The sequence below is a fragment of the Nuphar pumila genome, chromosome 7 (assembly GCF_984573655.1).
Source record: "Nuphar pumila chromosome 7, dmNupPumi1.hap1.1, whole genome shotgun sequence".
Taxonomy (NCBI): Eukaryota; Viridiplantae; Streptophyta; class Magnoliopsida; order Nymphaeales; family Nymphaeaceae; genus Nuphar; species Nuphar pumila.
In genome coordinates this window covers 87,353,630-87,381,379 of record NC_143255.1, presented here as the reverse complement: position 1 = coordinate 87,381,379, position 27,750 = coordinate 87,353,630, and positions in this window count along the sequence as shown.

Below are 27,750 nucleotides of genomic sequence, written 5' to 3'. Positions count from 1 at the left end.
TAATAATTCCTTTATCGAGGATCGCGGTCCGGGCAAGGTGAGAAACTAAACCTCCATCCCACACGGGTTTTGATTTTAACCTTCATCCCCAGTACATTTTTCGTTTCATGTCTTTTATCCCAGGTTCAAGGCGAAGGATTATGATCATTTTTTATTTAGATTAGGGTTTCCTGCTGAATTAGGAATCGGCTTATAGCTGCAAGTTAAAATTACAGTCACACTTATATAAGTATGCGTAGCTGGGTCAGTAATTAACGAGTCTCTCCATCGATGACAATGATGGCTCATGTTCATGATTTCTTAAAAAAACAAACATGGTCAGCCAGCTTCACTTCACCACTTGTCGAGCCCGGCAACCAAAGTTTAGGTCAGGAAGCCATCTACCAATTTCGAGCTGCTTGGCCAATTCAGGTGATAGGGCTGGGTGAAGAGACGAGGCACGGGGCCTTGAATTCTTTTGTTGCGCTTGTATATGTAGCAACCAATCAAACACCTACTTAGTGGTTTAATATTGATGCATGGTAGCGTTACTTTTTTCCAATTAAAATAATAATAAAAAACAATAAAATAGGAAGCGGGCCAGGAGGCGCTACCTATCGTATAGAATGAAGGATAAACGTACGTATATATACGGGAATACGATAAGTTGGAAGGAACTTAATTTCTTCTTTCGAAATCGGACGACTTGGAAAAGTCTTCCTCTCTATAAAAGCAGAGAGCAAGCCCCCCCTGCCACCCTACCTCTCTCTCTCTCTCTCTCTGTGGGTGGTGTTGTGGCGTTGTGGCCTTCGAGCTAGCAGAAGTAAACCTTTCATTTAACAACATCAACACAACTCTCTTCTTTTTTTCTTTGTCCCACTCTTGACTCTTACTCTGCAAGTCAGAGCGTAGGAGTCTCCCTGTCTCTGAAAAAAATTGTAGCCTATTCTGGGTCTTTCTTGGCTTTGGAGGTGAAAAGAAATGGTGGAATGCTTGTGAATTCCTCTTATGGTGTTGATGCATTTTTGTAGTGGGAGGACGTAATCTTTAGATTTTAGTTTGCATTCTCGTTTTTGCAATTGCCGCTCTTCTTTGTACGCCAAACGTTCCTCTCTGAAAAACAAAGAGCTTTCTACTTCAGCATTAGATTTTACAGGAGATTCGCGTTTAGCTTTTATTTTATTTGCGAGTTTCCTGATTTTTTTTTTACAGAAAGTTTGCTTTCCATAATGAGTCTTTTGTTGTAGACAGAAGCGCTCTGTTTTTCTCTCAAAACTCGATAGTTGCCGTCTTCTTCTTTATATATTTTGCAAAGAAGAAACCATTAGGTACCCGATATCCTGCTTTCTCTGTCTTTTCTCCCGTTTGTTTTGGAAGACGCATTCTGGAGCAGTTTCTATTTGTAGTGGGATTAGGTTTATGTGGTGAGCCGTTTTTTTTTCAAAGTAGTGGGATTATTTGTTTAAGGCAAATCTCTTTAGATCTCCATTTTCTAGTTCTTCCCAAAAGCAGCTTTTAGGAGTCTTTTTCCTTTAGCTTCAATATTTGAAATGCCAATTCTGCAGTTCTGAAGAAAGTTTTTTTTTTTTTTTTGAGACTTTGAATCGCGACGTTCTTTGACTAATTTTCGTGTCAGAGAAACCCCTTCATCAGCCTGTCTTTATTTATCTCCATGCTTCTGTTTTCGCTCATAACAATCAAATCCCAACAAAAACAAACAAAAAAAGACCACTTCTGACGGTTTTTTTTTTTCTGTCAGAGAAACTTTTCGTTTTCCCCTTTGATCTCTTTTTTCCCACCTTTTTCAGAAAAGGAAGAAATATTTTGCTGCTGAATCGATAGCACATGAAGAAGCCGAACTCGGGGGTGAGGCGTGCGATCAGGGCTGCGAAGGTCGGCTTCGTTGTGATGGGCTTCTTCTCGTTCGTCGACTGGCTGAACAAGAAGAGTGGTCCTTTCCTCGCCCGCGCCCTTCACTCCCTCCTTTCCTCTCTCCCCACCTTCTCCCTCTCCTCGTTCCCTTCCTTTTCCTTCTCCTTCCAGCGCCCCTACGTAGTCCTCGTCGCCAGCTGTATCATCATCATCCTCTACTTCTCCTACAAAATCCGCCACAGCCCACCGTCCGCCCGAAAACAGCGATGCCAGAACACTCAAAAGGGTTGGGAGGTGCCGAAACGCCCTTCGCTCCCTCTCCTGACCTATCACCAACCGCTTGGGGCGTCCGAAGCTCCTCCTTCGCCGGAAACCTCCCCTTTCCCCACCTACCAGCCGGAATCCGCCCCCCTGACGAACAATCCGGTGCACAACTACTCTCCGAAGTCCAAACCGGCGGAGATTTTCCCGCCACCGCCGCAACCGAAGAAACACCATGACATCACCACCACCAAAACGACGGAGATTCCGAGCAACCCGCCGGTGGGAACTCCGCCACCCCAACTCCGTCCGTCTTCCAACCAGAGGAAACCCACCAAAGCGGCGGAGATTCCGGACGTCCTGCCGGTGGGTAGTCCGCCACCCCAACTCCGCCCGTCTTCCAACCAGAGGAAAGTACCCACCAAAGCGGCCGAGATTCCGAACCACATGCCAATGGGGACTCCGCTACCCCAACTCCGCCCGCATACCGACCAGAGGAAACCCACCAAAGGGGCGGAGATTCCGAGCAACCTGCTAGTGGGAACTCCGCCACCCCAGCTCCGCCCGTCTTCTAACCAGATGAAATCCACCAGAACGGTGGAATCTTCCAACCACCAGAGGATGGGGACTCCGCCACCCCAAGTCCGCCTGTGTTCCGACCAGATGATGAAGCCCACCAGAACGGCGGAGTGTCCCAACCAGCTGCGGATGGGGACTCCGCCACCCCAACTCCACTCGTCTCTCGAGCGGATGAATGCCACCAAACTGGTGGAGTTTCCGACCTACCCGCCGGTATCTTCTCCGCCCCAAGGCTGTCGGCAGCCGAACGGGAAGAAACCCATCGAGGGTGTTGCCTCGAGGAGGCCTCAGCGGGACGGCGCCGGCAGCACTTCCACGTGGAGCCTGTCCCGGCAGGTGGCGCTGATCCCGAGCATATGGAAGCCCGGTAGGGACGAGCAGCAACTCTTCATCCTGGACGAGGAAGTCGAGTTCTTTGCCAGGGATCCATCCCCGGTGGTGTACCCCTCCGCCCCTCCGTGGCCGGAAGAGGAGGAGGAGGAGGAGGAGGCGGCCCACGATACGTTGGAGGAGGCATGGATGGCAATTGGTACACCTCGGCTGCTGAAGAAGTGCGACACGTGGGACGTGCCGGTGTCAAGTCGGGAGGCGTCCCGGAGGGCGGTGGCCGTGAAGAAATTGGAGACGTTCAAGGAGTCGCTGCTACCGCCACTTCTGCCGCCGAAGGGCAGGGATGAGCTGCAGAGGAAATTCGATGAGTTCATCACCAAGTTCAGGCACGACCTGCATCTGCAGAGGCAGGAGTCGGAGGAGCGATACAAGGACATGGTTAACAGGGGCACTCTGTGACTATACGAGACATGCATCCAATGTTGGTCTTGCACTAGTTGGTCTTTGTTTTATCTTCTGTTATGCATGTTGGAGTGTTTATTTCTTTTGTTTTGTTGGTTGGTTGGCTCTCCCACTTTTGGATTTTTAGATGAAAAGTGGGGGAAACCTGTGTACTATATGGTGTCTGTTGCAAATGTTGTATAGTTTTATTTGTTTGTTGATTGCTTATTGTGCAATGATGGTCTCTTGGGTTCTGGGATGGAGTCGTGTAAATTTTGGTTAGATGTTGGAATAAAGGCCGTTTGATGAAATCCAGAATTTGGAAGCATGTCCGAAAATGTCGGATTCAGCTCTCTCTCTCTCTCTCTCTCTCTCTCTCAAGTACAGTCACTTACTCACACAGACTGTGGCCGAAGCGGGCGAGAGGTGTTTGTTGTTAGGTTCAGTGGTTTGAAGGCATTGGTAGCTGTTTCTGTAATTGTGAATTTGTTGCAGATATGGTTAAAAGGGTTGGATTGCACGTGCTCGTCCTTATATGATACCGGAAACAAAGGTGCTCTAATTGGCCAAGGCAAAGCATTTTTTCTTGGTCTTACGTCATGCACAAGGACCGTGAAGATTTAAGCAATGGACGGTGAGGATGTCAAATCACTTGCGCTCATGCTTACAACAAAGATCCAAGAGAGACGTGTACGTACTTGTTTGATTTGATTCATTCATTCAGCAATGTAGTTAAAAAAATAATGGCTTAGCTAATCCACTTTCCTTGGATTTTGTTAATCATTGTGTCTGATAAAAAGGACTAGTATCACAAGCCAATAAAGTTATGAAGATTGAAAGAGGAATCGGCTTAGTCTAAATTGGCTGTGCTTATAATCGGAGGAATCATTTTATCACTTGAATTATTCAATTGAAAGGAGGGGTGCTTAATGCACCAGCTTGATTATCAAACAATTAAAAGAAAAAGAGAAAAAAGAACAGGACAGAATGGACCAGATCTTGACCAAGTTCAACCAATTATCTGTATATCAATGGATTCATTTGTGCTATTGCCAAACTTACGCTGTTCATGGCATGAAAATTACAGGTGTATCAATGGATTCATTTGCGCTACAAGGCATGAATTATGGCAGGACTATGTGTTATCAAGTTCAACCCTAACCTTTTTGAAAAACAGCAACTTGTTGACCAACGGGGGGCTCCGCTTGTCTGGCAGGAGCAGTTAGTGTAAGTCACCTTGTGTTGGGACGTTGCAAGTTCGAATCCAAATGGTATATATATGGTTGTATAACTGGTAGGGGTCTGCCTAACCCCAGCTTTCTCTGTGGAAAAAAAAAGATGGCAACTTGACAACTGTCTAGACCTATTAGCTGTCGAGTACAGTTTGCCCAATGTGGTCATATGAAGTGTGCTCGCATGGTGACTATACTGCCTTCACTACTAGACACCACACGTAAAAGAGTCCCCATCGAGGGTCCTTTTCGGGCTGAGACAAGCATATGTGGTGACGTGGTGTCAAACCAATGGTAAATTTCTTGACTATTCTTTTGTATCTCAACCATTAGCTTCAATCGATGCGTGCTTGCTTGCTAGATAGCCTATAAAAGGATAGTGGCCCGTTCAAATTTATTTGAAGTTGATAGGAAGTTGGTAATTCTTTCTTCTGGTCCAAGGGTACTTGAACAACTATGAATCTGAACTTGTTTTAATCAAAGGAGATGGTCGATTCAGGCAGACAAGGTGGTCCTCCTGTGACCTTCACAATAAAAAAAGGTACTTTCCAGGCAATTCGGCACACAGCTGAATCCTAATTCAAACTTTGCTCAAGCTCGAGCGGAGCTCCAGCCTTGTAGCATGTGAACAAGCAGAGCTTGGGCTTGGGCTTGGGCTTGGCTCAGCCCATGTGCAGTCCTTGATCTCCTAAATGCAATTCAATGGTCTGGATGACGAGAATGGAGGGTGAAGATGTTAGGAGAGCTTCAAAATATCTCTCAGAAGTATATATGGTAGCAGCGCGATTGAAGTTGTAAGAAAACATTACTGCACTGACCCCTTTGTCCCATGTTCGACTCCCACCAGTGTGTGCACCTTTAAGGCTTTAACTGGTGGGCTTAATAAGGGGTTGGGTGTCAGTGACCTCAGCGGGCAGGAAAATGGGCTCACTGAGTGTCCTGGTTCTGGCGAAGGTTCCTCGTCATTTAAAAAAAAAAAAACTCCTAAGCATGAGATCTCAACCTTCTAGGATTCTGTACTTTGTTCCAACAGTAGATGGGATTAATTGTTCGATGACATTAAGGGATGGGACATTAAATCAAATGGCAATGACTTAAAATGGTCACTCATTTCCTGAAAGCTTCTTCCCTAAGCTTTTTCACTTTTGGCGTTCGAGTTTTAATATTGTGGGAGCAGGTAAGGGCCCCCCCTCCTTTGGTGGCCTCTCATTTACCAACCAAGGGGAGTGTAGGGATGTCACTTTGGGGCCCAGCATCATGTGAACGGAGTGGGGAAACAGGAGAAGATTTGCCATTTTCTTCTTCACGGATAAGAATGGGTTTGTGGGTTGGATCACCAATTAAACTGAAGAAATTTGGTGGCACATACATTGTGGCTACGTGTACACAATAAATACTACGGCCCACAATTGAAAGATGCATGTGATGCAGAGATACCTGGTAGTTGAGACGCTCTCTCTCTCTCAAAGCTGAAAGGTCTCGTTAGATCCATGTCAGTTTTGAGATACCAAGTCTGTTAGATATTTTATGTGGGCCTACATATATAATTTAATTAATTATTAAAAACTGTCTAAGGTGAATGCTCATTTAAAGTGATCATATACGGTTGGGTCATGTGACATCTTATAAAGTATAGTTATAATAATGTGTAGATACCTTATATGCTCTCATATGTCAATTTTTGATTTTATGGTCGGTTGAATTAGAAAGAAGACTATAAGGTGATTACAATTAAGTTATGATCCCCAAAACCATATATAGTAGTTTTCTTTTTCCTCCACATCAAGAAAGAAATTGTTCCTCTCTCATTAGGTTTAGAGAAGAAACAAAGGCCACCAATAGAGGTTTTGAAAGATCAAACCCCATCAAGATCTATCGGTACAACGATGGATTCAGGTATGCTTTCTCATTATGCTTTATTTATTTTTTATCTTTTCAATGATTTAGCATAAACAAATATAAGAACAAATAAAAATATTTTTCGTAAATCAATCAAACAATTGGTATCAAAGCCTCTTGTTCTTGTTGAATCGTTGAAATATTTGATTTTGCCATGATATTTCTTTTGTGTTGTCGGAATCTCATCATATTCATTTTTTTTCTTTGACTATCGGTGATGATGTATTAATTACGTGTAAATATAATATATTTTTATTGTATAAATACATCATTTATAGGTTTAGAACTCACACTTAGATTCATATTGATATCATTGAGCTACGGTTCAAATTTCGTTCGAATCGAACTTAAAATGAGAAAGTTATCGCATTTTCAGTGAAACAGGTCAGACCTCGGGGCAAACCGGGACATTTTGGATCCAAAAGGGCCATTTGGGCCTTGGATCTGAGCCAAAATGCTACAATCTAACCCACTCAAACCCCAAACTTGATTTTTGAAAATATTTACAAAAACCCTTTTCTGAATAGGCGCCTAGCCAATCTTTTCTTTTTAATCCTTATTTTGGAAATACCCAAAACAAGGGCTTTTTGCATAAAACGAATTAGTAAACCCTAGCATTTTTGTCTCTTGATTGGGGATTGCGCCCCCACACCCGATTCCTCCTCTTCCCTCTTCTCTCTCAGCTATCCTACTCCCCTCTTCTTCACCCTTCATGGTCGTGTATGGTTTCCAAGCACATCCATGGAAGCCACCGTCCCTTCTTCTCCCATTTCCCTTCTTTCACACCTTCCCTTCTTCGCCCCTTGCTGAAACTAATGTCTCATGCTCATTGTGCAGGTTGTAGCATCCATGGAAGCACTCTAGCCACGACAAGAACGCAGTCTGCCCTTCCATGGCTAGCCGACCCGACCCCCATCTGGCTCTCTTCACCATTACCTTCACGCCGTCCTCGAAGTGCCACCTGTTGCCATCTCCAGTACCCTGCAACAAAGAAGAGTTTGACAACACCATTGAGGGTTGTGTGCGTAATTCCCACAACAAATTTCTCTCTACCTTGCCACCACCCTCGTCGGACGGCCAGATTGAGGTGCGTCTTCTTCTCTCATCCTCTCTTGTAGCTAAAACCTGAATTGTGTGTGCTTTTGTTTTATTTTCTAATTTCTGAAATTTCTGTACATTTTTTCTGTTTTTCCAGCCTTAGTGTGTAATTGATGCGTCAAACGACATCATAGATAAAGTCTAGGTAGATTATTGCATTATTTTGGTGTTACTTGTATTTTTGAGTTTATTGGAATCAATTTTCTCCATTTGCGCCTAAATTGGCTAGATTGCCTCCAGCCGATTGAGGCTATTTAATACAGAATTTAGTTTGATTAAATAACAGCAATCAACTGTGTTCTTTTGTGTTTAATTAGTTTTAATACTATGTAATTAGTCTGTGGTGTGTTTGTTTTAGGAAGAGTGAAGAAAGCCCAAAATTGGGTGGACTTCCTCCACCCGATTTAGGCATCACAGTATGAGTAATGCTAATTGTAAATTCTGTGTTAACAACATTTAGGTAGTTTTTAATTGTTAATTAGTGGTTAATTAGGTTGCTTGTGTATTGAATTAAACCTTGCATTAGCCTTGTCTAGTTGTAGTTTTCATGTTAGGTGTTTTTAGATGCTATTTGAATTAAGTATCATATTAGGGTGCTAAGTTCTGTTTTAGCATTGTTATAATATTCAGTTAAGTGCTGTTAGTAAGGTAATTTAGAATAGATTAGGGTTGCATTGTTAAGTTGTATTGGTGTAACCAGTTTGGTCTGGTTTTAGCATTAGTCAGTCTCATTTCCATCTAGTCAAGTTAGGTAAGTGTTTAATTAGGGTGTTTGGCAAAGATTGTCATAGAATATTAATTGTTGTGAGTTTACATTTTTAGCAGTAATTTTTGGTAGCTTTATTTGTTCATTGATGCGTGGAATTGGTATTAGTTTAGGTGATTTGATGAATGAGTTATATTAATTAGTTTGGTTATTGTATTAGCATTAGTTTGTATTTTGCGCGAATAGTGTAGGTAGTCAAATTAGGTTTTATTTTCTTAATATAATTAGTTCTATTTTCTGTTAGTTAGTTAGTAGTAGGTTGTGAATGACTGTAATTGTGTATGTTTTGAGCAACAATGCTTTCTTGGGATTAGCACAAATGAATAGTGGATTGAATTCAAATCTAGAATATTACATGGACTTACACTCATTGTTTTAAGTGCTAATTTTTTGAGTTTTTCCGATATTATTGTTCTAGTCTATTCATTAGAGTGTTCACTATAAGCAAACCAAAATTCAGCTCATTTCGAGTTGATTTGGTTTGCCTTTTAAGCGTTTTACAAAATTAGGTTTTTCCCGATTTTAGATTTCGGGTCAAACGGTTCTAGATTTTTTATCTAACTTGAAACGCTTGTATTCAGAGTTTCCAGATGAGTTTTTCACTTCCGTAAAGTCCGACAAACTCTTGAATCTGTCAGAAAAAGAACAAAAGAAAAATACCTTGAATCATATTTTTTCTGACCCTTCAAACTTCTTGTTTGCGAAAACCTATTTGAATCTGATTTTGCATTGTTCAGGGACAAAATAGTCATTTACTTACTTAATTGATTTTCGATAGTTTTTCATGTTTTCTAGCATGTAGTTAATTTACTAACAGTAGTTAGACTAGTTAGAGTTTGTTTACTTGGTTAGTTTAGTTAGAAATTACAATTTTAGTTATCTTTGTTTTTAATTGTAGTTTAATTTAGTAATGAGTTCAGAAGTAGTAGATGTAATCTAGAATTCATAATTGATTATAGACTGACTCTTTATTTTTGTTGTGTTAGGTTGATAAGTTAGAAACAGATCAACAGGTGTGTTCAGAATTTGAGTGCGAATGCACATGTGGCAAAAAGATAGGATTACCCTTGGAGATCCGGAGAAAACTTATCAAGCTATTTTAGTTTATTTTCATTTTTAGATTGTAATCCAATTAGAACTGCAATGCTAACGTAGTTGTAAAAATTTGCGATATTAATGAATTAAAGTTTTAGATTTAATTATGAATATATCATGTTCCCTATGGATTCGACCCGTACTCGCCACGTTCGTGCAAAGTCGATTTTTACTACTTGATTGGTGATTTTCCAAAATGCTTTCAATGATAAAAATAACGATAACAAAATAGCCATCAATCGACATTAGGGGTTGTTTATAAACAAAAAAAAAATTATAGCCTCAGCCAGCGACGTCTTTGGAGGGTTGATGAGACCGGCAACCAACCAAAAGGAGTAGCACATCCCTTCTTTGGCGGCAGGCCACCGGACAACGTTGGGTGCCTGCATAGGGTAAGAGAGAGATAGAGAGGACTAGAAGGTCCTATTTGATCTTTCACTAGATTTTGAAGGGGGGCCGGATGGCTCCCCCTTCCTCTGTTCAGTGACTGAGCACAAGCAAATGAGGGCTGAACAACCCTCCTCTCGTAGTATGGATACACACAGGTGGAAGAGGGCCAAATGACCCTCCTCTTGCCGTATGGCTACACACATGTGGAGGAGGGACAAATGACCCTCCCCACGTCGTCTTGCTTCACACGGCTGGAGGAGGGCCGAATGATCGTCCCCACGTCATCTTGCTTTACACGGTTGGCCCTCCTCCATTTGGATCCAGTGACCGGGAGGGCTGCTTTGCCCTCACTAGGTTGCCCTTGATGGGCCGAACGCTGACTCAACATTCGGCAAGGGCGACCCAAGACGGGTCAGGTCTGACCCACGTGGGTTGGGGTCTGGTCTGACCCAACTCGACGACCCTAGACCCATGACGCATGTGTTTTGGACTATAAAAAAAATTAATCAAAAGAAATTTTTTTATTGGGTCCAAGCCATCAGGTATGCCATTTGGGTCACTTTAAAGGGTTGACTTTGAATATTTTTTACCCGATTTGGATTATGGTTTTATTTTTTTTTATATACATATACATTCTTTTACATATAATATTCAAACTTTAGTAGTTTTCTTCAGAACAAAGGTCTAATATTCTAAAATGAGTTGATTGAAACATGTTACCAAAGTAACCTCTCTTGTGAAGATTGACTTGTTTGAAATATTAAGATGTTTGTATATTTGAAATCCATGCGAATACTGATCGACCTAAAGGAAGATTACTATTTGGTCGAGTTCAAATGTACATTCAGTAATAAATATGGAATGATTATCAAGTTTTTCATGTGAACAATGAGTCGATCCAAAGAAAATCTTGTTTAACATGACTAATTATTCATGTTTGATTACTGTAATAAGAGTACCACTTACAAGTTAACATTTATTTCTAAAGACTAAATGTTAATGTTGTATTGGGTATCTTGTGATGGGTTTTACCATAGTTTAAATATGTCAATTAATGTTAATGCATGTGAATGTGTATATTGATTGTGAGCTTATTGTGGTTTGTTTTATTCTTGATTCAGTAAATTTTTTTGCTTTTATAATATCTGCAAACATCAATTTAATCCCTATTTTGAATTGTACAACCTTTAAAAACTGAAAAGAGAATGTTATGATTATTTTTGGGTGTATGGATTTGGATCTTGCACTTCGAGAGGATCAATACACAGCTCTCACAGATAGAAATTCCACTGAGGATAAAAGAAACCATGAGAAGTGAGATCAATTCCATCGCATGAGTCTTATGATCATGAAACATATAATTTTGAAAACCTTCAGGGGTGCTATATCTGAACAGGTTAATGTCAAGAAGTTTCTTAAGGAAATTGAAAAATATTTTGCTAAAAATGAAAAGGTTGAGACAAACACTCTCCTTTCGAGTCTTGTTTCAATAAGGTATAAAGGTAAAATGAACATAAGGGAGTACATTATAGAAATGTTTCATCTTGCTTCAAAACTAAATGCACTAAAGTTAGAGATGTTTGAGGGCTTACTCGTGCATTTAGTTATGATATCTCTTCCTGCACAATAGAGTCAATTTAAGGTCAATTATAACTGTCAAAAGAATAAATGAACTCTAAATAAGCTCATTTCTTATTGTGTGGAAAAAGAGGAAAGAATAAATTAAGAAAAGATAGAAAGTGCTCACTTGACAGTTGTCTCTAAAAACAAATATACGAAAAGGAAAAATGATAAAGAAGTTGTAGTAGACCCTCCATCGCAGAAGAAACAAAAGAAACACCAGGATGCAAAGTTCAGTTGTTTCTTTTGTAAGAGCGAGGGTCACAAGAAGAAGGATTGCACTAAATATCATGCTTGACGTGAAAAGAAAGGTATCCTACTTACTTTGGTTTGTTTTAAGGTTAATTTAACTTTTATACCCAAGCACACTTGATGGATGAATTTTAGTGCTACTACTCACATAAGTGTGTCTATTCAGGATTACCTAAGTTATTGAATGTCAATTGATATTGAAAGATTCATTTATATGGGCGATAGCAAATTTGTTCAAGTCGAGGCAATACGAACTTTTAGGTTATTATTAAAAATTGTTTGTTATTTAAATTTGAAAGAAATATACATTATACCATCATTTAGACAAAATTTGGTTTTTATTTTTGCATTAGACAAATTTGATTGTTCTTGTTTATTAAGAAATAGTCAATTTAAGTTATTTTTTAATACAAATCTTATTGAAACTGGTTCTTTATCTGTGATCAATATCCTATATTTACTTGATACAATTGCCTCATATCATGAAACTTTGCATGCAAATTCACGTGGTACAAAATAAAAATTACCCAATGATAATTCTACAATCTTATGGCACAAGCGCTTAGATCACATTTCTAAACAAAGAATAGAAAGGCTTGTGACAAGTGAAATTTTTGATTCCCTTGATTTTATCAACTTTCAGGTTTGTGTTGAGTGCATAAAATGAAAACAAACAAACACTACAAGAAACCAGTGGATTAGCGACAACCTAAATCCGTCGCTAATCTGCGACTAATACGTCGCTAACTAGATTAGCGACGGCTTAGCGTCGGAGTAGTGACGGATATCTTCCATCACAAATTTTTCGACGCTAATAAGCGACGACATATATCCGTTGCCCGTTCCATTGCTACGTAGCGACATATTGTATCTATCGCCAGTTCCGTCGCTAAGTTGCGACAGAATAACGAATGGCAACTTTCGTCGCAAGGCCATCATTACTAAACGATGACTTCGGTTTGGCAACGGATTTACTGTCATTGCTACTTCGTCGCCAACATTAAAAGTAATAATAAAAAGTGACAGATATATCCGTCGCTAATCCGTCGCAAACAAGGAAAAAAATAAAAAAAAATTAAAAATTAAATATTAAGAAAAAATTTCGCGTGCTACAATTTATATTTCCTGTGAATAAAAAACAAAGTACACATAAAAATACATATAAAAGGAAACTAAAACAATTAATCGTTCCACTTTAAAATTTGTAAGTTTTAATTATTTACAATTCAACATTTACATTTTCGAAAAAAAAAGAATGTAGAACAAATTCAACATACTAATCTAATCATCGCCAATATTTTGTGTGTCTTCTTGTTCATTGCCTTGATCTGTCCCTTCAGCTCCACTACGTTGATTATCGCCAGCAACCTACACAAGAAAAGAAAGGTCAGAATTGATAAACAAAATATATTGAAATAAATTATACAATATATGTGATTCTATCATGAATGATATGTGTTCTAAGGCAGTCAAAAAACTCTATATGTGATTATATCATGCTCATATGTGTTCTAAGGCAGTCAGAAAAACTCTATATGTGATTCTACCATGCTCATATGTGCTTTAAGGCAAGCAAAACGCTGTATATGTGATTCTATCATGCTCATATGTGTTCTAAGTCAGTCAAAAAACTGAATATGTGATTATAGCATACTCATATGTGTTCTAAGGCAGTCAAAAAAACTTTATATGTGATACTAGCATGCTCATATGTGCTCTAAGGCAGGCAAAAAACTTTATATGTGATTCTATCATGCTCATATGTGTTCTAAGGAAGTCAAAAAACTGAATATGTGATTATATCAAGCTCATATGTGTTATAAGGCAGTCAGAAAAACTCTATATATGATTCTACCATGCTAATATGTGCTTTAAGGCAGGCAAAAAGTTGTATATGTGATTCTATCATGCTCATATGTATTCTAAGGCAGTCAAAAAACTGAATATGTGATTATAGCATGCTCATATGTGTTCTAAGGTAGTCAAAAAAACTTTATATGTGATTCTATCATGCTCATATGTGCTCTAAGGCAGACAAAAAACTTTATATGTGATTCTATCATGCTTATATGTGTTCTAAGGCAGTAAAAAAAACTCTATATGTGATTATATCATGCTCATATGTGTTCTAAGGCAGTCAGAAAAACTCTATATGTGATTCTACCATACTCATATGTGTTCTAAGGCAGAAAAAAGCTCTATATGTGATTCTATTATGCTCATATGTGTTCTAAGGTAGTTAAAAAACTGAATATCTGATTATATCATGCTCATATGTGTTCTAAGACAGTAAAAAAAACTATATATGTGATTCTATCATGCTCATATGTGCTTTAAGGCAGGCAAAAACTTTATATGTGATTCTATCATGCTCATATGTGTTCTAAGGCAGGCAAAAAACTATATATGTGATTATATCATGCTCATATGTGTTCTAAAGCAGTAAAAAAAATTCTATATGTGATTCTACTATGCTCATATGTGCTCTAAGGCAGACAAAAAGCTGTATATGTGATTCTATCATGCTCGAATGTGTTCTAAGGCAGTCAAAAAACTGAATATGTGATTATAGCATGCTCATATGTGTTTTAAGGCAGTCAAAAAAACTTTATATGTGATTCTATCATGTTCATATGTGCTCTAAGGCAGACAAAACACTTTATATGTGATTCTATCATGCTCATACGTGTTCTAAGGCAGTCAAAAACTGAATATGTGATTATATCATGCTCATATGTGTTCTAAGGCAGTCAGAAAAACTCTATATGTGATTCTACCATGCTCATATGTGCTCTAAGGCAGAAAAAAGTTGTATATGTGATTCTGTCATGCTCATATGTGTTCTAAGGCAGTAAAAAAACTGAATATGTGATTATATCATGCTCATATGTGTTCTAAAGCAGTCAAAAAACTGAATATCTGATTATATTATGCTCATATGTGTTCTAAGGCAATCAAAAAAATTGTATATCTGATTCTATCATGCTCATATGTGCTCTAAGGCAGGCAAAAACTTTATATGTGATTCTATCATGCTCATATGTGTTCTAAGGCAGGCAAAAAACTGTATATGTGATTATATCATGCTCATATGTGTTCTAAAGTAGTCAAAAAAACTCTATATGTGATTCTACCATGCTCATATGTGCTCTAAGGCAGGCAAAAAGCTGTATATGTGATTCTATCATGCTCGAATGTGTTCTAAGGCAGTCAAAAAACTGAATATGTGATTATAGCATGCTCATATGTGTTCTAAGGTAGTCAAAAAAACTTTATATGTGATTCTATCATGCTCATATGTGCTCTAAGGCAGACAAAAAACTTTATATGTGATTCTATCATGCTCATACATGTTCTAAGGCAGTCAAAAACTAAACATGTGATTATATCATGCTCATATGTGTTCTAAGGCAGTCAGAAAAACTCTATATGTGATTCTACCATGCTCATATGTGCTCTAAGGCGGAAAAAAGCTGTATATGTGATTCTGTCATGCTCATATGTGTTCTAAGGCAGTCAAAAAACTGAATATGTGATTATATCATGCTCATATGTGTTCTAAGGCAGTCAAAAAAACTGTATATGTGATTCTATCATGCTCATATATGCTCTAAGGCAGGCAAAAACTTTATGTGTGATTCTATCATGCTCATATGTGTTCTAAGGCTGGAAAAAAACTGTATATGTGATTATATCATGCTCATATGTGTTCTAAAGCAGTCAAAAAAACTCTATATGTGATTCTACCATGCTCATATGTGCTCTAAGGCAGTAAAAAGTTGTATATGTGATTCTACCATGCTCGTGCTGTATATGTGTTCAAAGGCAGTAAAAATATTATACTGAAATAAATTATATTCAATGCACCTAAGTTAAGGCAATCAAAGTTATATGAAATCTAACGACATGCAATATATCGCATGAAACTTTCATACCTGAGAGGCACCTGCAATCGAAGTTCTCCTGTTCTGCAAAAAACTGTTGAACTCAGCTTAGAGAACGTCGACGATGGTTTCATGGAAGTAGTCACGCATTGTGTCCTTAACGATCTAACGTATATCATCACCGGAAAAAATAGGATGCTTGGAGCTTATATCGACGGATGAAGTTTGTGAGCTGTGACTAGAGGAAACAATGACATGTGAGGTGTTCATATTACTCCCAAACCCGAACACACGACCCTTTTTGGGTTCACTTGCTGCAGTCACCCATGCTGCAGGATCAAATGATGGATGTTGAGTAAAGTCATCACCATATCGCTCTATCATTTGTTGCTCATATGCCTCCTACAAAATAATGTTTACAATATGCATTAATAATTAAGAATTACAATGTTTAAGATAACTTGTATATTACAATGATTATTAATAGAATAAATACATACCATTGTCTTTCTCGCCTTCTCTGATACGAAGTCTCCCATGGTATTCCGTTTATGTGTTTCAACAAACACATCATTATATGGTACAATGCCTTCTTTTTTTGCTTCCTGCGAAGTTAAATAATAAAAGATTTAGTTAACAGGTTTGCAACAATACTTATAAAATTGATAATATATAAATATTGATGAGTTACCATTTTCTTCAAGTGGCTCCCAAAAGTCTTAAATCCACTTGTGTGTGGATGGGCTTCGGGCATTTTCGCTCGATTTTGTGCAGCCTTCGCAGAGCGATTTCAAAATGCATCTCCCTTCCACTTGTCGCACATTCCCTCCCAATAATCTCTCCTGATAGTAATAGGGCCATGGCCCTTCCACTGTAGTGGATCATCTATTTCGCCAGATGTTTTTTTTGCTGCAGTCTTCATATTGTGCAACATGTCTGCAAATCGATTGGCAGCCACCCTCTGCCATACCTTCCTTGCATTATGTTCCTCCACCTTTGTCGCGAAGTGATTCAAAACCTATATATATTTTCAGAAAGTTAGTAGACATGACTATAAAAAAAAATTAAATATGAAACACATTAACTATGACAAACAATTATATACCGTGAATGAGGACCACAATCTGTCTATCACCTCTTTTGGATACTCTTTCCATTGAGCGACCGGTCCTGGTAGATGTTGAAGAAGTGAATTCCTAATCTCGCGTACTACTTCTTGTGGCTCAAACCTCGTGTTGCACATGAATTGGTACACAGTAAATATCAATATAAAATATTTATAAGATATGCAATAAGTGAAAATGAAATACTTACGGTCGATTATCGATATACACTATTCGAATGAGTCTTCTTGTGCCAGACTGAGAAGACTCTGCATCCTGTGTTGGCTCCTGACTTGTATGATCAACTGATGTAGGTGGGTCATATACAAGCGAAACATTATCTATAAAAAAATATGTTAGAAATTCTCAGAATGCGCATTTCAACTAATCAAGCATCAAATTAGTTAAATGATATACTTATCACAGGAGCCTGTGAAGATGAAGGCTGAGCCTGGCTACTACTGGATGAGCGACCACTGTAAGCTTCACGAACCATATTCTAACAAATAAAAAAAGTATTATAATACATTCAAATAATTCAAATCATTTGAATACTTGCAAATCATTCACATCATTGCAATACATTCAAATCATTCACATCAAGTATTTCAATACATTCAAATCATTCGCATCAAGTATTACAATACATTCAAATAATTCAAATCATTCACATCAAGTATTGCAATACATTCAAATCATTTGCATCAAGTATTATAATACATTCAAATAATTCAAATCATTCATATCAAGTATTGTAATACATTCAAATCATTCGCATCAAGTATTACAATATATTCAAATAATTCAAATCATTAACAACAAGTATTGCAATACAACTCATTCATTCGCATCAAGTATTGCAATACATTCAAATAATTCAAATCATTCACATCGAGTATTGCAATACAATCAAATAGAGGTTTGTATTACAAGATTTTGCTCACTAGCTTGAGAATTCTTCCTCATCACTTGTTTGACTTTCATATTCTTCTTCTTCTTCATTGTTTGCCCATCCACTTGGTATATCATTTGGATCGCATTCTTCTATGAATGTTTCATCGACCAATGGAGATATGACATGCATATCATGCGTAACATCGTGACCATAAGAAAAGTCATAGATATCATCTGATTGATAGTAATCACTGTCTTTAGCTAACTTGTCTTCCTGTAACTGATCATACTCAGGGTATAGTTTGGACTTCACCTTGCAAACTGCCCACCATTCATTTCTATCTGACTTTTTTGTACTCGGATATGAAGTATAATAAACTTGTTGAGCTTGCAAGGCTAATATGAATGATTCATATGTTCCAAACCTTGATTTATGATTCATCTCCACAATGCCTGAGGCTTTGTCGAGTCTTGTTGCAATTGAATCAAACCAATGACACTTGAATAAAGTTACCCTATTATTTATGCCTAAGTAAGTCAACTCCATTATTTCCTCTATAACATCGTAGTAATCATGTTCATTTTTACCGTAGTTGCTACCCTTGACACACACACCACTATTCATCGTTGATTTGTTTATACCATAATCTTTTGTATGGAATCGATAACCATTTACGATGTACCCGTTGTAACATTGCACAACTTTGGTCGTACCATTTTCTAAATCACATATTCCTTGATCTTTAACATCACCATGGCGGACCTACACGCAAACATAAATAATGATTGTGATCACGACCAATTAAGTAACTTAGTGTTGTTTACAAGTACACAATTTATGTTAGCGTCCTTACCAATTGTTTCTACCACTCCACAAACTTAGTTTCACGTTCTTTTTGTACTTTTGTATAAGTGAGATATGAAACTTCTCTTCGCAACTCCAGATCAAATCGTCTGCAAACCACAAATACTTATATTACCGGACCATGTATGCACGTATAGAACATAAAAGGATTTATAATTGTGTTGCATCTACATATACTTACTCGATGTATAGGTGGATCGCTGAGCAATTAAAAAGAATATAGATATGTGTTGTGTCTTGCTCTCGATCTGTCAAGAGTTTTGATCGGCAACTACCAAATGCATGCCCAAGCCCAAGTGGTTGAAATATCGATAGCTTGTCAGCTACAGTTACTTGTTCTCCATCATCGTTATGAGGCATGCATGTGTAACGTGTTGGAATGTGAGGTTCAAAGTACATAAATGAGAAATTTGAAATCTCTTCTAAAATGTATGCCTCACAAATAAAGCCTTCTACTTTTGCTTTATTATGAACCTTTTTTTTTAGGTCAAACATGCATCTGTCAAAAATATACATTTCAAATTTGAAATATTTGTCATTGAAGAGACAAATATAAGAAAACATATACCTTTCAAATGGGTACATTCATCGATATTGCACAGGGCCACCAACCCTTAGTTTATATGAAAAATGTATGATCAAATCTTCCATAACAACGAAAAATGCTGGCGAAAAAAACTTTTCTAGCTGTCAAACAATGGTGATGACAGAGTCCTCGAGATTCTTTATATCAGATACTACAACTTTCGATGCACACAATGTTCTAAAAAATCCACTCAACTTAGACAATACCCCCCATATAGGTTTGTCTAACATATCATGGAATGCTAGGGGTATCAATCGTTGCATAAAGATATGATAATCATGGCTCTTCAACCCATATAACTGTCCATCATCAATCTTTACAGCCCGAGCAATGTTAGAGACATATCCATCTGGAAATCTCAACTGTCTCAACCATTGACATACATGCTTTATTTGATCAGGTCCAAGCACGTACTTTGCCTTTAGTTTCAGTACTTTGCCATTATACTCTTTGAGTTCCAATTCTGGCCTTTTACATATTACTTTTAAATCCATACGGGCCTTCAGATTATCCTTCGTTTTTTCTTTAACATTCATTACTGTATTAAACATATTATCAAATACATTTTTTTTCACATGCATCATATCCAAATTATGTCGTAACAATAGGGTCGACCAATATGGTAGTTCCTAAAAAATAGATTTCTTTGTTCAATTGTGATCCTTCCCAAATCCAAGGAAAGGTGTCGGACTATGGGCATCTATTAATACACTAGAAAAGTATCACAATCTTCTTAAAATCTCTATGCCAGACAATCTTGTGGATGGACCTTCCATTTCAGTTGTGCCTGCTCTAAACACATTTCTTTGTCATCTGAATGGATGGTCGCTGGGTAGAAATTGACGATGACACTCAAACCAGCAAGGCTTCCTTCCATGTTTTAATCTAAAAGTTTTGGTATCCTCCATGCAGTACGGACATGCCAACCTCTCATGTGTGCTCCAACCAGATAATATACCATATGCAGGGAAGTCACTGATTGTCCATAGAACAACAACCTTCATATTAAAATTTTGTTTTTTGTGGGCATCATACGTGATAACACCGTCATCCCACAATACTTTTAGTTCATCAATCAATGACCTTAAATATACATCAAGATTTTAGCGAGGTGAGGTCGGACCAAGGATCAATAGAGATAAGAAAAGATTTGGATGCTTCATACACAAGCTTGGTGGAAGGTTGTATGAAGTTACAAATACTGGCCAACATGAGTATGGAGTTGATCTACCCCCAAATGGATTAAATCCATCTGTACATAGACCGAGTCTAACATTTCTCACTTCCATTGCGAAGTTCTGATGAGTACGATCAAAGTGCTACCAAGCTTCAACGTCAACAGGATGCGTGATCTTGTCTTCATCATGTCAAACTTTATTTGCATGCCATCTCATGTGTTTAGTTGTCCTTGAAGACATATACAATCGTTGCAATCTAAGAGTGATAAGAAAGTAGCGAAGCGACTTGTATGAAACTTCCTTTGATCTCGTGCTACCATTGCCTCTTGTCTTTGGCTTGAACCGAGGATGCCTACATGACGGGTATGATATGTTGTTTTCCTGATCTTTGAAATACAACATGCAGTGATTTGGACAAGCATCAATCTTTTTATACCCCATACATAGAGCGTTGACCATAACTTTCGCACGATAAAAATTTTGTGACAATTTCTCATCTTTGGGCAACATACTCTTCACAATCATGGATAAATGGTCAAAACATGATTGACTCAAATTATACTCGAACTTCAAATTCATTAGTTGAAGAACTGCAGACAAGATAGTGTGACTCTCGCAACCGTTACAAAGTGGCTCATCAGCATCTCTTAGTAAATCATAAAATCTACTAGCTGCATCGTTTGGTGATTCTTTATCTACTGCAGTTCTTACATCACTAAGACTCATAGCAGAACCCAGTTCTGTTCCTGCGGCATCAAATATCAAATACATATATGGATTATCGTGCACCACATTCACCCGTGCATCAAAATTATTTCTAAATTCTTCTCCATGAAACATCCAATTCTGATAATCACTCACAAAACACTTCCTGCATAGGTGATGTCTAACACCACGAGGTTCTACAAATCGATTATTCTTACAAATCTTGCAGAGACACCTAATCCGACCTATGGGATCCACTGTACTGACACTTGTCATTGCAAATTCAATAAAACTTTCAACACCATCCATATATTCATGCGATAACTCATTGTCAACTATCCTATGGTATATTCATTCACGGTTTGCAGTCATTTTGTCGTATGATGTTACGAATAGTATCCTAACTAGTTAAAAAAGAACCATCAGAATGCTATGATAAAGAAAATATCAAATTTATCATGCAATATATGATGTCATATAATCACAAGAATTATGATGCATGCATTGATAACTTAATATTTTCATGTGCAAACTATTCATGACACAATACATTCATTTGAAGCATGCTTTCATTATACAATTTAACATGAAAGTCATAATCAAATTGAAAGTAACTACATGCAAGCATGGATGCAATCACATCAAACATTACAATACATCAAAATCATTCATATCAAACAAATGTCAAACATGTACCTGCAACAAATACACTTCAATATTCTGCTAACTACTACCATGCCTAACATGGAATCCGTACTCCAAAAATAAGAACACTTTTATTCTCATACATTAAAATCATGCTCAGCATGATCTTCAAACGCCAACAAAGGAGTCCTAGATATCAACAACTAAGTGAGTGTGTGAACAGTAAAGTGTTATATCCAATAAATTAAATAACATGTGATGCACTTGCATCATTTACTCACCACGATTATTTACCTGATTTGCATTGTTTTTGTCACTTACTTACCATAGGTGGCGGGGCACAAGCGGGTTTCGTTGAGAAATCTGCAAGAGACACTGTGTTAAAATGAAGTCACCACCTGCCAAAAAAAAACTCGAGGCAAGGTCGCCCTCCTGTCGGAAAAGCAGAGCGTTGGGGGGCAACCCCTTACCTGAATAAAAAATGGCAGGAGGGTGTCCACCTACCGAATAAAAAAATGAGGCATGAGAGTGACCATTACCGAAAAAAACAAATGAGGCAGGGGTCGCCCCCTGCCAAAAAAAAAGAGACACGGGGGCGACCCTTTGCTCGAATAAAAAAACAAGGCAGGGGGAGACCCCCTGCCAAAAAAATAAGTGAGGCACAGGGGCGACCCTCTGCCCGAATAAAAAAATGAGGCAGGGGGGTGACCCTCTGCCAAAAAAAAATGAGGCAGGCGGTCGCCTCCCTGCCGGAAAAAAAGTGGCAGGAGGGCGACCCCTTGTCGAAAAAGCAGGGGTCGGCCCCCTACTCGAATAAAACAACGAGGCAGGGGGTCCACACCCCCTGCCGGGAAAAACAAAACGTGGTAGGGGTCGCCACCCTGCCGAAAAAATACAAACGAGGCAGGAGGTTCGACCCCTGGTCGGAAAAAATAAAATAAACGTGGCAGGGGGCAACCCCCTGCAGAAAAAAGTAAAACGTGGCAGGGGGCGACCCCCCTGCCAGAAAAAAATAGAAGAGGCAGGCGGGGGGCGACCCTCCTGCTGGAAAAAAAAATTTACCTACGGTGGGCGGGGTGCAACGGGCGACGGACCGGGGAGCGACGGGCCGGGGAGTGCGCCGGGCAACGGAGGAAGGCGTCAGGCCGGGTGGAACGAGGGGCGACAGGGCGACATGCCGTGGAATATGTCGGTCGGCGGAGGAAGGCGTCGGGCGACGGGTCGGGCTACGGAGGAACGCGTCGAGCGACAAAGGGCGACGTCAGAAGGGCGGAAGAGAGAATACAGGAAAAGAGGGAAAAGGGCTTTAGTTAGGGATTTACGCGAAAATTAGTGACGGAATTATTCTGTCGCCAAGCCATCGTAAATTTACAAGAGCTTTTAGCGACGATATATTTTCATTGCTGACGTCGTCGCTAGGTAGCGACAGAAATCTTCTGTCGCCAATCGTCGCGTTTCTTGCGACAAAAATGTGTCGTCGCTATGTAGCGATGGAAGGTTTTCGGTCGCTACATCCATCAATATTACAAATCTTAGCGACGGATTAGATTCTCTCGCTAATCCGACGCAAAGTTGCGACGGAAAAAATCTGTCGCTAATATCCATCGCTACGTCGCATTTTTCTTGTAGTGAAACATAAAGAAAATAGGTGTTGATAGAAGAGCATACATCTTAGAACTTATTTATATATATATTTATGGGTCATTCCCTACAGCTTCTTGGAATTATCAATAATATTTTATTACATTCATAGACGACTATTCACGTTATGAGTACCTAAATTTGATTCACGAAAAGTCTCAGTCACTGGATGCATTCAAATCATTTAAGACTAAAGTTGAAACTCAACTTGGCAAAAGAATTAAAGTCGTCAGATCTGACTATGGTGATGAATACTATGGTAGATATGATGGATCAGGTGAATAAATTCTAGGGTTATTTGCTAAATTCTTAGAGAAATGCGGTATTGTTCCACAATATACTATGCTCGGCAGTTCTAGCATGAATGATGTTGTTGAGAGAAAAAACATGACCTTAAAGGATATGGTAAAGAGTATGATTTGTTATTTAACTTTACCAGAATCCCTCTATGGAGAGGCTTTAAAGTCTGCAACTTATATACTGAAAAAAGTGCCGACTAAAGCAGTAACCAAAACACCATATAAAATGTGGACCAAAAAAAGGCCTAATATGAAGCATTTTTATATTTGGGGATGTCCAACTGAGGCAATGCCATATAAGCCACATGAAAGAAAATTGGACTAAAGAACGATTATCTGCTATTTTGTTGAATATTTGAAAGATTTAGGGGTTATAAATTGTATGACCCTTTGAATAAGTCTTTTTTGAGATGGAAAATGCTTGTTTCTTTGAGGATGCTAAGTTTGGGAGAGGTGATAAGGTAAAAGACATTACTGTTGAAGAAAAATCTATTTATCTTCCTACAATTATTGTTAATAATGATCAGATTACAATTTCTAACATTGTTTAAACAAATCTGGAACAATGAAGTGTTCAAGATCTCCTTATCCAAAATCAAGAAATCACTTCTTAAGTACAAACTCAACAACTTCAAAAAACTCAAGAATAAGTAGCATTGGGGAAATCCACTTCAGAGATGAGAAGAACAATTCCAGATAATTATATTATTTTTCTCAAATAACATGAAAGCGACACTAGATTAAAGGAAGATGATCCAATCAACTTTCATCAAGTTATATAGAGTTCTAACTCTCAACAATAGATAGATGTCATGAAGAGTTTAATTCCATGAAAGATAATAATGTATGTGATCTAGTCCCATTACCTGAAGGTGTGAAACTCATTGGTTGAAAATGGATATTTAAAGCCAAGAGAGATTCGAAGGGTGATGTGAAAAGATATAAGGCATGTCTTGTTGTAAAAGAGTTTACTTAAAGGGTAGGCATTGACTATACATAGACTTTCTCTCCAGATTCTACGAAATACTTTTTCAGAATAATGATGGTACGTGTGACACATTTTGATTTGTAACTATATCAAATAGATGTAAAGACTGCATTTCTTAATGGTGACATTGATGAGACAATATATATGGTACAACTAAAATATTTTGTCTCAGGCGATGTAAAGAAAATGATTTGCAAATGAAAAAGAAATCTATCTATGGACTTAAGCATACTTCTCGTCAATGGTATCGTAAATTTCATTATGTTGTCATCTCAATTGGTTTTGAGATGAATGTGGTTGATGAATGCATATACCATAAATTCAATGAGGATAAATACATGTTCCTAGTTTTATATGTCGATGACATACTACTTGTCAGTAATGATATAGGCTTATTGCATTAAACCAAGAGATTTCTGACAAATAAATTTGAAATAAAAGATCTTGGTGTATTAAGAATTCAAATATACTAAGATTGTTCTCGAGGTATTCTTGAATTATCATAAAAGAGCTATATCAAAAGGATTCTTAACAGATTTGGTATGAAGGATTATAAACTAGGTGACACCTCTGTTGTAGAGAGTCGTATGTTTGACAAAGTGTATACACATCCGGATATAGCATACATTGTTGACATGTTAAGCCGATATCTGAGTAGCCTAGGAATGGATCACTACAAGAAAACCGTGGATTAGCGACAACCTCTATCCATCGCTAATCCGTCGCTAAACTGTTTAGCGACAGCTTAGCGACGGATTAGTGATGGATAGAGGCCATCGCGAATTTTTGCTCGCTAATTAGCGGAAAAAATGATATGTCGTTAATTCCGTCGCTAATTTGCGACAGATTAGCGACGGAAATTATCCGTCGCTAAATTTAAAAAAGAAATAAAAAAAAAATTGATCCTTGTCGGGCGGTATTCCGGCAGCACTAAGCCGCACTTATACCGCACCCGACAGGCATTGCATGCACAGAACGATCGCTCTGCCTCATCGCGAACCGGCGTCGCCGTCCTCCATGAACCGGTGCTCTCCGGCGTCGCCGTCCTCCATGAACTGGCACCGTCATCTTCCGTGAACCGGCGTCGCCGTCATACTCCGTGGACCGGCATCATCGTCCTCCGTGAACCGGCGCCGACATCATCCAGCGATTGCCGACCGTCCTCCAGCGTCGCCGTCCTCCGTGAATCGGCGTTGTCGTCCTCCGTGAACCGGCGCCGACGTCCTCCAGCGATCGCCGACTGTCCTCCGGCGTCGCCATCCTCCACTCTCATGTACATGCTCTCCAACGCTCTCTCCGACGTCGCTCGGTTTAAATCGAGCGCGATCGATTTAAATTTCGAACGGGGAGAGAGGGAAAATTTCGCGCTCGGTTTGAATCGAAAATTAGCGACGGAAAAATTCCGTCGCTAATTAGCGACAGAAAAATTCCCTCGCTAAATCCCTCGCTAAAATGTTTTTCTTGTATTGAGAATTAGCGACGAAATAATTGTTGTCGTTAATTCGTCGCTAATTAGCGACAGATTAGCGATGAAACAACTTTCATCGCTAATCCGTCGCTACTTAGCGACAGATTCATTAAGAAAGTTTTCTCTGGCTAATCTGTCGCTAATTTGCGACGGAAAAAATCCGTCGCAAATTTCCGTCGCTAATTATGATTTTTCTTGTAGTGGATCATTGAAAAGCAGTCAAATGAGTTATAAGGTACTTACAAAAAATAAAAGATTACATGCTCACATACAGGAAGTCAAATCAGTTAGAGATCATTGAATATTCTGATTCTGACTTTGTCAAGTGCCAAGACTGTCATAGATCCACGTTGCGTTATGTTTATCTGTTGGTCAGAGGAGTTATTTCTTGAAGAAGTGATAAGCAGACACTCATTGCATCTTTCACTATGGCGGTAGAGTTCGTAGCCTATTACGAGACATCCAATCATGGAATATTATTGCTCAATTTTGTCATTAGGCTGCGAATTTTAGATAACATTGAAAGACCAATAAAGTTGTTTTGTGACAATAATTCGACAATACTATATTTTAACAACAACAGAACTTCATCAAAGTCAAAATATATAGACATTAGGTTCCTTGTTGTTAAAGAAAGAGTGCAAAATAATCAAATATCTATTAAACATATTGACACAAACTCAATGAATGTAGATCTGCTTACCAAAGGTTTACCACCTAAGGTCTTTCACGAGCATACAACTCGAATGGGTGTTATATAATTTAATGATATGTTGGTTCAGTGAGAGTTTGTATTTTGATGTTCTAAAATAAAATAAAATTTCATTTTATTGTTGCATTATAAGGCTCATGTTTCAGTTTCATTTTGTACATATTTATTATGATCTCACTAAAGAATAAGGCAAGATCAATTTGAAATAGGCATGTTCAGATCACATTACATGCAATTTTCATGCTTCACATCTATACTTGATTCATGTCGCTGGTTATATTAATATATGTGATCATTGATAAGTCTATTTATGATGAATATAATGAAGATCGCTTTGGTTTTATGTTGACATGATCAATAAACTAGATTGTTAGAGATGTCATCTGGTAAGACTATGCTTTTGAGATCATAAGGTTATTATATAATGCATGCTTGTATGGTAACATATGTGACTCAAGTGAGAGATTATTAGATATTTTATGTGGGCCTACATATGTAATTAATCACTCATTATAAATTGTCTAAGGTGAATGCTCATTTAAAGTGATCTTATATGGTTGGGTCATATGACATCTTATAAAGTATGACTATAATAATGTGTAGATACCTTATGTACCCCCATATGTCAAATTTTTTATTTTATGATGAGTTGAATTAGAAAGAAGACTATAAGGTGGTTACAATTAGGTTATTCACTTTTTCCTCCTCCATCGAGAAAGAAATTGTTCCTCTCTCATTAGGTTTAGAGAAGAAGAAAGGACCACCAATATAGGTTTTGGAAGATTAAACTCCATCAAGATCTATCGGTGCAATGATAGATTCGAATAGGCTTTCACATTATGCTTTATTTATTTTTTATCTTTTCAATGATTTAATATGAACAAATTTAGAAACAAATAAAAATATTTTTTACTAAATCAATCCAACAAAGCCTTCTTAAGAAAGTGTCTTGCTAGTAAGTGAATGTG